This window comes from Varanus komodoensis, unplaced genomic scaffold (genome assembly GCF_004798865.1).
Source record: "Varanus komodoensis strain SLA01 unplaced genomic scaffold, ASM479886v1 scaffold43, whole genome shotgun sequence".
In the NCBI taxonomy this organism is placed as follows: domain Eukaryota; kingdom Metazoa; phylum Chordata; class Lepidosauria; order Squamata; family Varanidae; genus Varanus; species Varanus komodoensis.
This window is the reverse complement of record NW_025335985.1, coordinates 2,495,848-2,508,599: the sequence shown is the minus strand read 5'-3', so window position 1 is coordinate 2,508,599 and position 12,752 is coordinate 2,495,848.

Below are 12,752 nucleotides of genomic sequence, written 5' to 3'. Positions count from 1 at the left end.
ACAAGGATACTGAAAAGTATTGACAAACTAATACATTTTGCAAGCCAAAGAATATTATTTGGACAATTTGCAGAATATTTGCAGTTGGCATTCATTCATTGCTACTTATGAACTTGTGAAGTGGAAAAAATTATGTGGCAATAAAAAATACTTGAAAATATTCTGGAAAATTGCATGCCTTGCACCACTGTACAGAAGTAGAAGCAAAGTGCTAGAATAAAATGTTTAGTTACAGGAAGGATAGTTTTTACCTGACCTTTCCTTCAAAGCATGTGTGTATGATTCTTGAGAAATGCAGAACGTCTGCACTTGGTCAAAATCTTTTGCATGTCAGAAAATGCTTTTCTTCAGTATTAGTGTGATGTAGCCTTCCAACTCGATACCGTCCAGTCATTTTGGGATAAAACTCTAATTCATAGGTCCTCAAACTACGGCCTACGTGACGGATCAGGCACACCATGCCCATTTATCCGGCCTGCGCAGTGCGGGCGGGGAGGCGGTGGCTTGCTTGCTTGGAGATGGTTTTGGACTCACTGGGAGATCTCTGAGTGAGCGAGACGCCGCTGCGTGCGCCTGACATCGCCTCGTGCCACCCGCCACCGCCTCACCGGCTCGCGCGCCCAGGCATCCCCACCTCACCAGCCTGCGCTGGTCACTGCCACCTTTCAACTGGCCCCCTATTGAAAAAGTTTGAGGACCCCTGCTCTAATCAGACACAGCCAGAATGGCCAGTAGTCAAGTCAAGGAACCTTTATTGGCATAACAATACCAATCTGCATAAATCCACACAGTCCTGCAGAGATTCCCCCAAATACAACATTGCTAATGGGCACTAAAATGACCCTTAACGGTCTCCCACAGAAAGGCTGCTGTTCTGTGCACTGTGTCAGCCCACTTTGCGGATAAGATAAAACAAACATGTTCCTGGCCTGACTGACCTCTCATATTGATAAAAAATAAACCTAGGTTCTTCGTTCACAACTCCTCAAAAAGTCAACAGTTTAAAAGGATGTGCAATATTTTTTCCACACCTTGCCCACATTGGCAGTGCCTTTCAATATATGGCACCCCCTTGAATCCACCTGACATTAGAGCAGACAGTATGGCATTACATCTAGCCAAAGAATTTGCCCTGCGCTCTTGTGGCCCTTTAAGAATGGCAGAAAAGCAGCCATTTTGTCCTATATCGATCGAAATATGTAGATGTAGAGGGGAACATGTTTTATTGGCAGCATTCAACAACTTTTGGAATTATATACCTGAGATTCTTATTTTAATCACTTGGAAAGCTTGCTCTTCATTTAAAAAACTTAATTGATCAGGATCTATACCCCACAGCTTTAATTTCTTGACCAAGTGCAAAAATCTCTGTTGGAGGTACAGAGTCTGACACAATTTGATGTGTCATGCTGTCACAATCCGCTTTATAATATATGCGTGAACTAAACCTAATGGAGTTCAGCCAGACTGTTGTCTCCAGCCAGGATTGTCCAGTCTCCAAGCATGGTACTGAATAGGGGACACACCCTGGCAATCCCAAGATTTTCCACAGGAATGAGGATTGTATCCATTCAGTTGAATGATTCGGCACATTTAACCAAACAGGGACACCATATAATACTTGGGGTATTATTTTTGCCCTTAAGACTTGAAGTGCAGCCTGCACATATCTATTACCTTTATTGAAATAGAATCTTATAACGGACTGAGCTGAGAGCTGGGCTGTACAGCTTTCCAATGACAGACTTAGAAGTTCTTATAATGAAAATTAATTTCCAAATATTTGAATTGTTCTACAGTGTTGCCCTTAAATTTCCTGAATTTTTCCCCATGTTCTGGCAAAGACCATTAGTTATGATTTGGACCATTATTATTTAGTTGCAGGCCATTTTTATCCAAATATTCTGTGCTGTTTTTAATCAGATGCTTCAAACCTATGTGCGTCTGTAAAGCAGCAATATGACTTTACATAACCCAAGCCTAGGACTGTGTCCTTCCACTCTAGTTAGATGGGATGCTAGATCATTTATGAAGAAATTAAATAAGGTTAGTGCCAGGATACATCCTTTTTTTCACTGTATTAGTTGGAAACACTGGGGTTCTTTCCATGCTGGTCTGACCTGGCAGAATGTATCCAAATATAATGTTTCTATAAGTAAAAAGAGTCTCTTATCTGTTGCTAGATTTTGCAGCTTAACCCGAAGGAGATTCCTATTAAGGGAATCAAAAGTTCCCAGCCAAAAGTCAGGGGTGGTGGGAAAAGGTACTCTATAACATCTGGAAGGCACCAGGTTGGGGAAGGCTAAGCTAAGTATTTGGATCCCTGCTGAGCCGCAAAGCTTGTGAGATGATCTAATCTGTAATAAAAAGTTGTTAGGATAAATTAAAGGGAACCAAGTATTGGCTCTGGAGAAGGGATGGACAGAAATAATTCTGGGGGATTGATTTTTTTTTAAATAAAACATTTTGCTTTTGCCAGGGAAAAGCCTGATGGGGCCATGTTTCTTGAATGAAGAGGTGAAGTCACCTTCACAATCACATTAAAGAAGCATATTTATTAATATGCCAGTGTGGTGTAGTGGTTAAGAGCAGGGACTGGGAATCAGACGATCTGGGTTCTAGTCCCCGCTCAGCCATGGAGCCAACTGGGTGACTTTGGGCCAGTCATACACTCTCAGCCCAATCTACCTCTCAGGGTTGTTGTGGGGATAAGATGGAGGAGGAGATGTAAGCTGCCTTGAGCCCTTTATAGGAAAAAGGCAGGATATAAATTGAAAAATAAATAAAGAATTATTAATTTATCTAAACCTGTGGTTCTCAACCTTTCATTCACCACGGACCCCCTTTAAATTCCTTTTGTGGCCATGGACCACTAAGACTTAACTCAAGATTTCAAGCGCTAGACTGCATCAAATATTTATTTGAAACTGTACTGGATGACAAACAGTCAATTCGCTTCTTAACTGTGTCATTTGACAAAGGTATTACGGAAAGGTCCTTGGCAGCTTGCTTGCTGATCAACACAGAAACCATGATTTTTGCAGCAGGTAATATAAGTTCTTCAGCTATAGTGTGCAGCTTTCCCGTTTTTGCTATTAGTTGAGAAACCTCAAATGAGGCCCTTGCATTTTCATTGTTATAGCCAGCTGCAGTCTTATTTACCATGTTCTTAGTTTCCCAAATCTCACATTCCCTACTTTTGAAAAAATCAATGTTCTTTATGGCTTGTTCCTTATGTTTGGTATTGAGATGTCTTCGCATTTTTGACAGTTTCATGGTCTTGTAGGACAGTACCTCATAACACAACCCACACTGTGGTAGTTGCTTGTCCTCATGAAATCGCTGTCATGAAATCCGCTGCAGCAATATCAAAAAACCACCTTAACGAACAATAACCAAACAGTTAGCAGAAATTGAAGACGATTATGAAATTGGTCCGAATGCTCACTCACAATGACAATGCCTATTTGGCTTTCTATGCCCTGTGGTCTCTGACAGTCTGCGCAATAGCAAGAAATGCCATGTGCTTTCTCTCTGCCACTCAGTCACTCACTTGCATGTTCTCATATGTCCAGAAATACCGAACAGAGCTATTTGCCATCAGACGGCTACTCTCATAGCCTATTTAGACCTCTGATTGCTTTTAATTGAGGCAATAGGTTTAAAAAAGCCAATTTTTACAAAACAAACATGGAAAATTAAGGGGTTTTTTCCTTTCTCATTTCCTCTTGCTTTCATTCATTCACTCATTTGTTCATTCAGATTTAACTGTAAAAACCCATAACATTTCAAGCTCTATGTCTTCTCCATAATCCAGCATTTGTTAAGAAGCTAATACTACACAGTCGGGTGCCCAGTTCATTGAACTAGAATTGAGCCTCTACGTTCATGGGAATTAGGGGCACAGGGCCCCCTGAAAGTGGAAAAATACCGAAGATCTCTAGCCCCACAACTCTTAACTCTTAATACTGTTGACCATACGTGTACTAGATTGTTCCTCCCTCCTCTCTCTTCCTCTGTGTTAGCCTGCACTGTTGATGTGTACACCTACCAGTTAACTGAAAAACATTTTTAATTTTAAAAATGCCACTCACTGTATGCCTGTGTCAGGGTGGGGTTAGGTCCAGCCCCATGATTACTGTTGATATTGTATTGCAACTTAGAGATGCAAAAAGTTGCAAGAAACATGAAACACTGCACCCTGAGAGACAAAACACATGCGTGAGGCTAGCTAGTACTGAGACAGAGCATGGCATCCCCAAACAGAATGTGTAACGCACAGTTCTGTAGTGCACGGAAACTTTTTACAAAATTTAACTTTTTATACTAAATTTGTATATAAATTTATGGTAGTGGATAATAAAATAGATTAATCATACATATATTCTGTACATTTATGACTTAACTTTTTTAGTTTTCTTTATATTTTCACATCTATGTGCATCTACTGAGATTTTCCACAGTAGACCGTAAAACGCCTAACAAAATCCTATTCAATTATTGGTGGAAAACATGTGAATAGTGAAATCCATGAAAGTTAAATCTGTGAAAGTCAAGATTCAAGTGTAATATGAAAATACTATCGCTTGTGTGGTAAAACTAGACTGTGGGAGCTAGTACGAATGCTATGACTTTGTTTACAAACAGTGTGTGGGTGATGCAGTACTGAGTCTGATTGACAAAAGAAACTTGGTGTGCCCAAATGAATGGGAATAGATGACCGCTTACTTGGTCTTTAGTAAACGGGATCATGGTACATATTATTTTTACACCACACTTGTAAATTCTCTACTTAAACATTTCCCATAGAGACTGCAGTCCTGTGCACACTTACCTGGGAATGTGTCCTACTGAAATCAGTGGAGCCTCCTTCTGAGTAGACATAGGTTTGTACCGTACATTGATAGGTTTTAGGAGAAAGGCAGTGATGGGGGTGGAAACAGTATAAGGCTGAGAACAGGCTGTTGTCTTTAAAATCTTACAAAAATTCCATTTAAACAGTCTATATAATGCAAGCCTCCTTCCATGCAAAATCAGCAGTTAAACTTCATTTATTTATTACATTTCTGTATTGCCCAATAGCTGAAGCTTGGGGTGGGGATGGGTTCAAATTAAATGTGTAAAATACCACATGCTAAAGGACAATCTAAAAGTTTAAAGTTGTGATATAAAATTAATATCTAACAGCTGTGCAAAGATTTAAAATATACCAAGATTGAAAACAAACTGAAAGAAAATAAAGGCTAAAGCTCTCACCAAGACAAGTACAACATAGGTGCCAGGCAAGCCTCTTTAGGAAGCTTATTCTATAACTAGGATGCAACAGCAGAAAACATAACATAACATAGCTGCCAAAGCACTGAATAATAATCTCCCAGCACCACCTTCTGGAATTGGTCATTCAAGTAGAAGCCGAGCTACCTCAATGCTGTGCCTCCAGCTCCCAACCCAGACAATTATTCAGAAGTATATCATGGTTAATGGTATCAAAAGCTGTTGAGAAATCAGATCAGAAAAGAATCAACAGATTATATTCCTCCTGACACTCTTGGCTAAGGCAATTGCCATGCCCAAAGAGTGCCTAAAGTTGAATGTTAACCATCAGTTCAAACATCTTGCCCAAGAAGTGGTTATTGTCGTTAACATCATCCAGGTTAAACATTTTCAGGAGTGACCTAATTACTACTTCCTTTAAAGCCATGGATACCACTTCCTCTCTCAAGGAAGAATTTACAGTCGGCTAACTGAGATTCTTTTTATGAGTAAAAAGTAGGTGAGTAAACAATTTTGTTGGCTAGATGTGCGGTAGGCTTGTGAAGGAGGACAGAATACTTAGTTTCTCCTTCACCTGCTTGTTAAGATCACATATGGCCATGGAGGAAGTGAAGCCGTTCTTCTGTACACAGTGTGGAGAATAGACTGACAAAAAGAGGCATAGATTGACCTTATCCTCCTTTGCCAAACTCCTCCTGTTCCAGGAGGGAATTCTTGCCTGCATGGAATTCTTTGTTCTTCTTCGTTGTCTCTGTGCAAGAACAATAGTTACAGGTAAGCAACCTGGCTTTACTTGTGATGACTGAGGAAATGGTAAAGACAAGACAATTTTAATGACTGGTTCACATCACATGACAAACCACATTCAAGGCTGAGTTATGGGTTATGTGAGGGTTGTTGAATTGTGAGGGTTGTTGAATCATGAGGTGTTGCATCTGTGAACCCAGACTTATAACAAACCATGATTTGTTAACTACGAAAAATCCAGGAAGAGAACCTATAGTGTCTTGTTGGGTTGTGAATTCTGGGTTGTTTGTAGTTAGCAAAGTGTGGTTTGTTATTGGGTCTGGATTTGCACAAGAAACCCATAGGTCAAGTGACAACCTGCCCTAAAATCATACACAGCCTTGAATATGGGTTGTCATGTTGCTTGAACCCACTCAGTGACCTTAGCTGAAGTCCTAAGCACAATTGCTAGATAGCATCCCATTTAAACTTAAAAGGATTTAATTTTTAATGATTAGGTTCCCATTATGCATTTGGCTTCTGCATTTGTTTAGAAGTAAAAAAATGTATTTTCTCCGAGATTCTTATTAGAATTTGTTCAGAATTGCAGCAGCTACCTCACATGAATTTTTTCCTGAAGCATCACCATGCAGTTTCAAATCAGATTTTATATTTTTCAGCCTGTAAATGTGTATCTCTGCCTGGAAATATTTTCTTTCTTATACTTTGCAATGCTGATGAATTGTTTTCCCTTAGTTCATACAAGAGACTGTCCATATTCAATAGAAATCCTTTTGTTGCTGCTTCTGTGCTAGAACTTTCCTTTGTCTCTTGTTAGAGAAATTAGCATCCATTATATATTGTGTTAATGGCAAATCAACAAGCTTTCCATCTCTACTGGTGGTCAGTGATGTATCTTCTTGAATAAATTATAAGGCAAAATATGTCAAGATACTGTACTGGGTACTTTACTTGAGATGCAGACAATAGAGTCTTTCTTATCTAGACCTTTGTCTTAGAACATGTTTTTTATCAGTCTTTTATTATATCAAGCACAGATTATCTACCAGAAGCTGTAATTATAAAAGTTAAATTAATAGAATTTGTTATATTGGTCAAACCATTCAATTAAGCATTGATTAAATTGGTTAAATCATCCATTCCTTAATGTTCAACTTCCTTTGTACATAATACAGTATTAATTTTGAAAGACCAATTACAATTCAGTGACAAATCTCTCTCTCTCTCTCTCTCTCTCTCTCTCTCTCTCTCTCTCTCTCTCTCGTCTCTGGACAGCTCACAACAATCTATAAACACAACAATAAATAATAGCATCTATATCCTAAACAATTAAATATCCCATGACTGAAATATATAAAATTAATAAGATAGGTTAGATTAAAATTGTTAATTCTAATTAATTCTAATAATAACAATAATTACATTTTTATCATTAAAATATTGGTTAAATAAAAAGGTCTTGACCTGGCACCGAAAAACATATAAAGATGGCGCCAGGCAGAGCTGGCAAATTAGGGTAATTCATTAGATATTAACCTTTTTGAAACTAGTTCTTACTATCAAAATCATTTTTTACTCTTAATAATCTTACCTAAATGACTTCACATTATAACCAGTGGATCTGAAAAATTCCTGTAACCTGAAAGGGCATGTCTGCTACCTGTTTCCAAAACTGTTTTTGAGCATGACAGCGAGTCAGGTAAATGATCTTATGAAAAAAATAAACACGTGGTTAAAGAAGTTAAGTTAGTTTTCAAGTAATAAAATATAATTTAGCTTCCTAACAAGTTCTGCTTTATACCAATGTCATGTTAAGAGTGAAAGATTCAGTAACCTCATTCATTTTTTTAAAATTACAAAAAGCAAAGGTAAGGTGATAATGCAGGAGCCTTGATGTGTCTTAGGTTGTAAAGTAAATGAGGATGAAACCAATTAATGTTTCATCTGGGGAAGTCACAAGTGGAAATCTTGTAATCTCTTTAGAACAAAAAGGAAGTTTAACATTGTAAACTATTTTTTTTAAATTACAACATTAAGATCAAGTATAATGCAAGGCACAGTACTATGGCAGGCTAGACAGAGTCTGATCATCCTTAGGAGACGTTGGAGTCCCAGCTGTAACCTTGGAAACATGTTCTTGGGTTGGAGCTGAGACTCTGACCTCAAAGCACCTTCACCCTCACTGCCGGTGTAGTTCTTTCTGAATCAGCTGCTAGTTCTTAATTGAGCAGGAGGTTGTGCATTCTGGCATGGTTGTACAAGCCATGGGTGGTGAGACAGCAAACATGAGCAAGTGTGCTGGATCAACAATTCAGAATTTCAAATCTGGGCATCATGGCAAATAACTCAAGAATGGGGTTTTCTGCTTTTGTGGAACAGAAGACTAGTGATTGCAGGCAACAAGCTTGCTTGCTTTTTTGCAATCACAGTTATGGTTTAGAAAATGTATGAGGAGTGTGACATCGATGTATGTGGGTTATAGTCAGTCAAGGAAAATATGTTTAAAAACAGGAAGTGGTAGCATATGCATTTGGTTTGGAATACACTTAAAGCACATATTGAGCACAAAATTCCCATAACTTGACTCCCTGTTTTAATGTTTTGGAGGATGTCTCTTCTTGTTTATAGTGGTTACAGAATGCAATCTAGATTATATTGATGATTATTGAAACCTATCAGTCAGATGTGGCCTGAAATACAGATTTTAGTTGAGAAATGCCAAATGAGGGGTGGCATTATTGTTAGAGAGTTGCAATGGTACTTTGACAATGCTTTAATGAAAAACTTTCAAAATAAAGAAAAAAAGGTGTGATACAAATCTAATAATTAAATACATAATATATAAAATGGTAGTTGAATGACACTCTAGCTGATGCAGAATTTAAAATCTGTATTCACCAGTATGCCAGTTAATGGCAATGCAGAGAATACTGGTTTCATTCTTGGTATCATCAGCTGGTTTTGTGTACATGGCATTTTTTGAGATAGGCAGGTGCTCCTCTTGAATGTTAATTTTTTTTGTATTCTATTGTGGAAATGCTGGTATGTACAGAGGTGATATTCCAACATGTGCCTTCTTTCTGTGCACTAGCATTTAGCTATTATATATTTTGTTCCCATGTGAATCGTTTATTTTCAGTATCAGCTCATTATGTTTGGTTGTTTTACTGTTGCTTGCCTCCTTATGAATGGCATCAGGATTTTACTGTCCATACACAAATGACTTTTGCTAGCCCTGTGGTGCTACCTGCCACTTGCTCATGTGGGCGCCAGACTTTGCCAACTCAGCTTTTGAAGCTTCTGCATGAAGGCGTGCTTCTGGCATCTGTGTTCTCTCCAATTCCTTCAGCCTGTGAAAGCTTGAACTTTGTAGTGGAGGTCAGAGCAGCAGTACTCTCTCTTCTCTGTAGATGGAAGACCATTGCAGAATTGATTCATCAGCTCTTTTGTGCACTTCAGGTTCTTTACTTAATGTGTCTAGTCCTCCCTCCAGTGTAAGATACTTGAACTGCAGATGCTCCTAGCACAGACATAAATTGCTGGCATTCTTGGTAGCAATCATAGTCATAACTCTATTCATCTGGCTTGCATATCGTTGGTTCATCAGAAAGTTCTCCAAGTTTTGGGACACCCTTTGGTCTTTTTCTTGACCCTGCCATTATTTGCTCTAGCACCTCCATGTGGGAATGAAGAACCCATTGTGGTGGATTTGACATCACTTCTGTGGACAAGGAGGAGTGTTTTAACAAGGGTGATCCCTGCATTTTGCCACTTGTGATAGAGAGGTCGAAGCATTCACAGATAATATGGACAGCTCCAGGGGCACAGTCTTCTGGCTTGGAAAAATCTACTTTTTTTGTTTCTGTTTTTGGTTCAGCATTCCGTTCACACAATGGCATACCAGCTGCCTGTGAGAAACCCACTGCTCATCTTCCTCAGCAACTGGTGTTCATAGCCATGCTGCTTCTGATACCAAAACTGGCATAAAGCCATCAGGATTCTCAGCGATTGGTAGCTTTCTCTATCCGGTCCCTTTTTAAAGCTGTCCAAATTAGAGGGCATAACTGCACCCTGTGAACATGAATCCCATATTTTAAGTATGTGCTGTATGAAGCATTACTTCTTTTTATCTGTCCGGAATTTCCCTTCAATGATTTCGTAGAATTTCCCTGGGTTCTATTATGAGAGAAAGAAAAATGTTTCCTATCTACTCTTGCCACCCCTCACAAAATTATGTGCATTTGTCTTGTCTGTCCTTACTTGCCTTTTTTCAGTGCAAAACAATCCCAGATGTTGTATTCTTTCCTTATGAAGGAGTTACTTCAGCTCCTTGATCTATTTAGTTGCTCCTCTTTGCACTTTTTTCAACTCTACAAGATCCTTTTTAGGTATGGTGATCAGAACTGTACACAGCATTATAAATGTGGCTGCAACAGAGCTTTATTGACAAACAGTATGATATTTGAAGTTTTAGTTTCAGTTTCTTTCATAACTGCCAAATATGGAATTTCCTTTTTAATAGTAGCGCTCTGGGCTGATGTTTTAATTCAGCTGTCCACTAACTCCAGGATTTCTTAAATGGTCATTCCCTGCTGTCTCCAATCCTATCGGCTTACACTTGAAGTTGGATAGATTCCCTCCCACACAGACACACAAAATCAACCAAAAGTTGGTGGGGAGCGTTCAGTCAGAAAATGATGGTTTGGGATGGAACTCCTGCCAAAATATAAGTTTAATTTTAGACATGGTTCTGTTCATGTGTGGTGCCCATATATATGTGACTTTGCAAAGGATCAGTCGAGTTATACTGGTAGGTAAGCAGCTTGGTACTGTGGGACATATAAGACAGTTTTCACTTATAATAAACAGAAGCTGCTTCATACTATTCAAAACATCTTTCTCTCTGAAACAACTAAATGTTTTAACAGATCTGTCAGATAAAGTTCGTAGCCATCATATGGAAGATACACTGCATTCTCCATATCAGGTGTGAATGTGACTTGGATGCAGAATTTCTTGAAATGCTTGCAAGTCCTGTTTTGATATTTGAGTAGCTTAATGCAGTCTGCAATTGTCTTTCAGTATATGAATACTAAGCAGAAGCTAGGGTGAGCAGGTATGTCCTTTTGGATAACAAAATATTGAAGATCCATAATGCTACTATGTACAATAGCCTTAGAAGATCTGGATTGTTACATTGGTTGGCATAGATATTTGACTCTGGAGTAGATACCTTACAGTCATTTGTAATAGAAAATGAACTTCAGGCATTGTGTTTAATATGGTATTTATTATTTACAGAGGTGCAGTATCGTACCTCTTATATGGGCAAGTATGTAAATTATTGCTGCTCACCTGCCTTCTTGAAAACTGGCCTACCTTGCAGTTTGGACAGAAATGTTCCTCCACCCCTGCACCCAAAGTCAGGATTGGGCTCATCACACCGCTAGCACACATGGCTGTGGGTGGAATTTGTCTTTTCTGCTGAGAGAAATCTTCAGTCTGATTTCTCTTTCAATACAAGCAACAGTGTTACTTAGGGTACATATTCTGTACTTGGAAGTATAGAGTGATCTCTGCTTTTGGCTGTTTGGAGATGGCAGTACAAGTTACTCTGTGCTGTTCTTTTTTCAGTATTAAGGTTATTAAAACTACCTTTTCCTTGGTGGCCAGAACTGATGGGATGAATTGGAGTGATGGAGACTAAATGCTGGATTGTTCCTGTCACTGCAGTACAGCAAGGTTTTACTCCCATAATGTGAATGACATTGTAGGAAAGTTGCTCATGGTTACTGATAATCACCCTATTACCCCACCATGTAGGCGCAGTACATGTTTAAAATAGCAAAGAATTGTTGTAATGGTTTTAGTAAATCAGGAATGTGTAAACTGAGGCCTGGAGGCCAAATCTGGCTGCCCTGGTATCCCTCCAGGTCTTCAAGTGTGGCCCCCAAGATTGTCTCTGACATGGAACTTGACTCCAGGCTAAGAGAGGTTCAACACTCCTGCTGTAAGCAGTAGGCAGAGGTGCAGTTATATGTTTGGGTATTTGAGCTACGGGACAAAGATAATTCTGTTGGGAAAGGGTGTGTGTGGAGAGCTATGCCACAGATGGGGCAGTGGCAACAATGAATTCAGTTTCCTTCATATTTGAGCTTTGTGTTTCTTAAATTGTGCTGTACTTCCATGTTATATGTGATGGGGCAACCTCCATCATGAAAGAGAAACCCTAAACTACCTTAGACAATGAAAAACATTGCATGTTTGCTGTGCTCTTTCAGCTTCAACCCAGTGTACAATGGCATCTGGACAGCGCTACAGGGTTGTTTGTAAATCACTCAGACCCTGAGCTGCAAAATTCAATATGAACCATGCTGTAGAGCTGTCATAGCCACTCTTTCCTAACTTTAGCCCTTGCCAACTTACAATTTGGAGAGTGCACTACACTGGAATTCACAATAACAGGTTCCTTTTTAAGCATTTAACTTGAAAGAAGAATTAGGTTAGAAATAGCAGGAACTATTATGTGCTATAATTTGCATCTATCTGAATCCCCCACCCCATTGGACATTTGTCTGTTCCATTTCTGGGGTCATGTAACAGTGTGAGAGGCTATCCTGCCCAATATGGGCAGTGAGACAGGGTTCCCCCCCCCCCCGATAAATCTATGAGTATCTTTCCTTTGTAGCTGCATCTGCACTTCCTACTCAGTTATTAATTGCTGCTTTCAT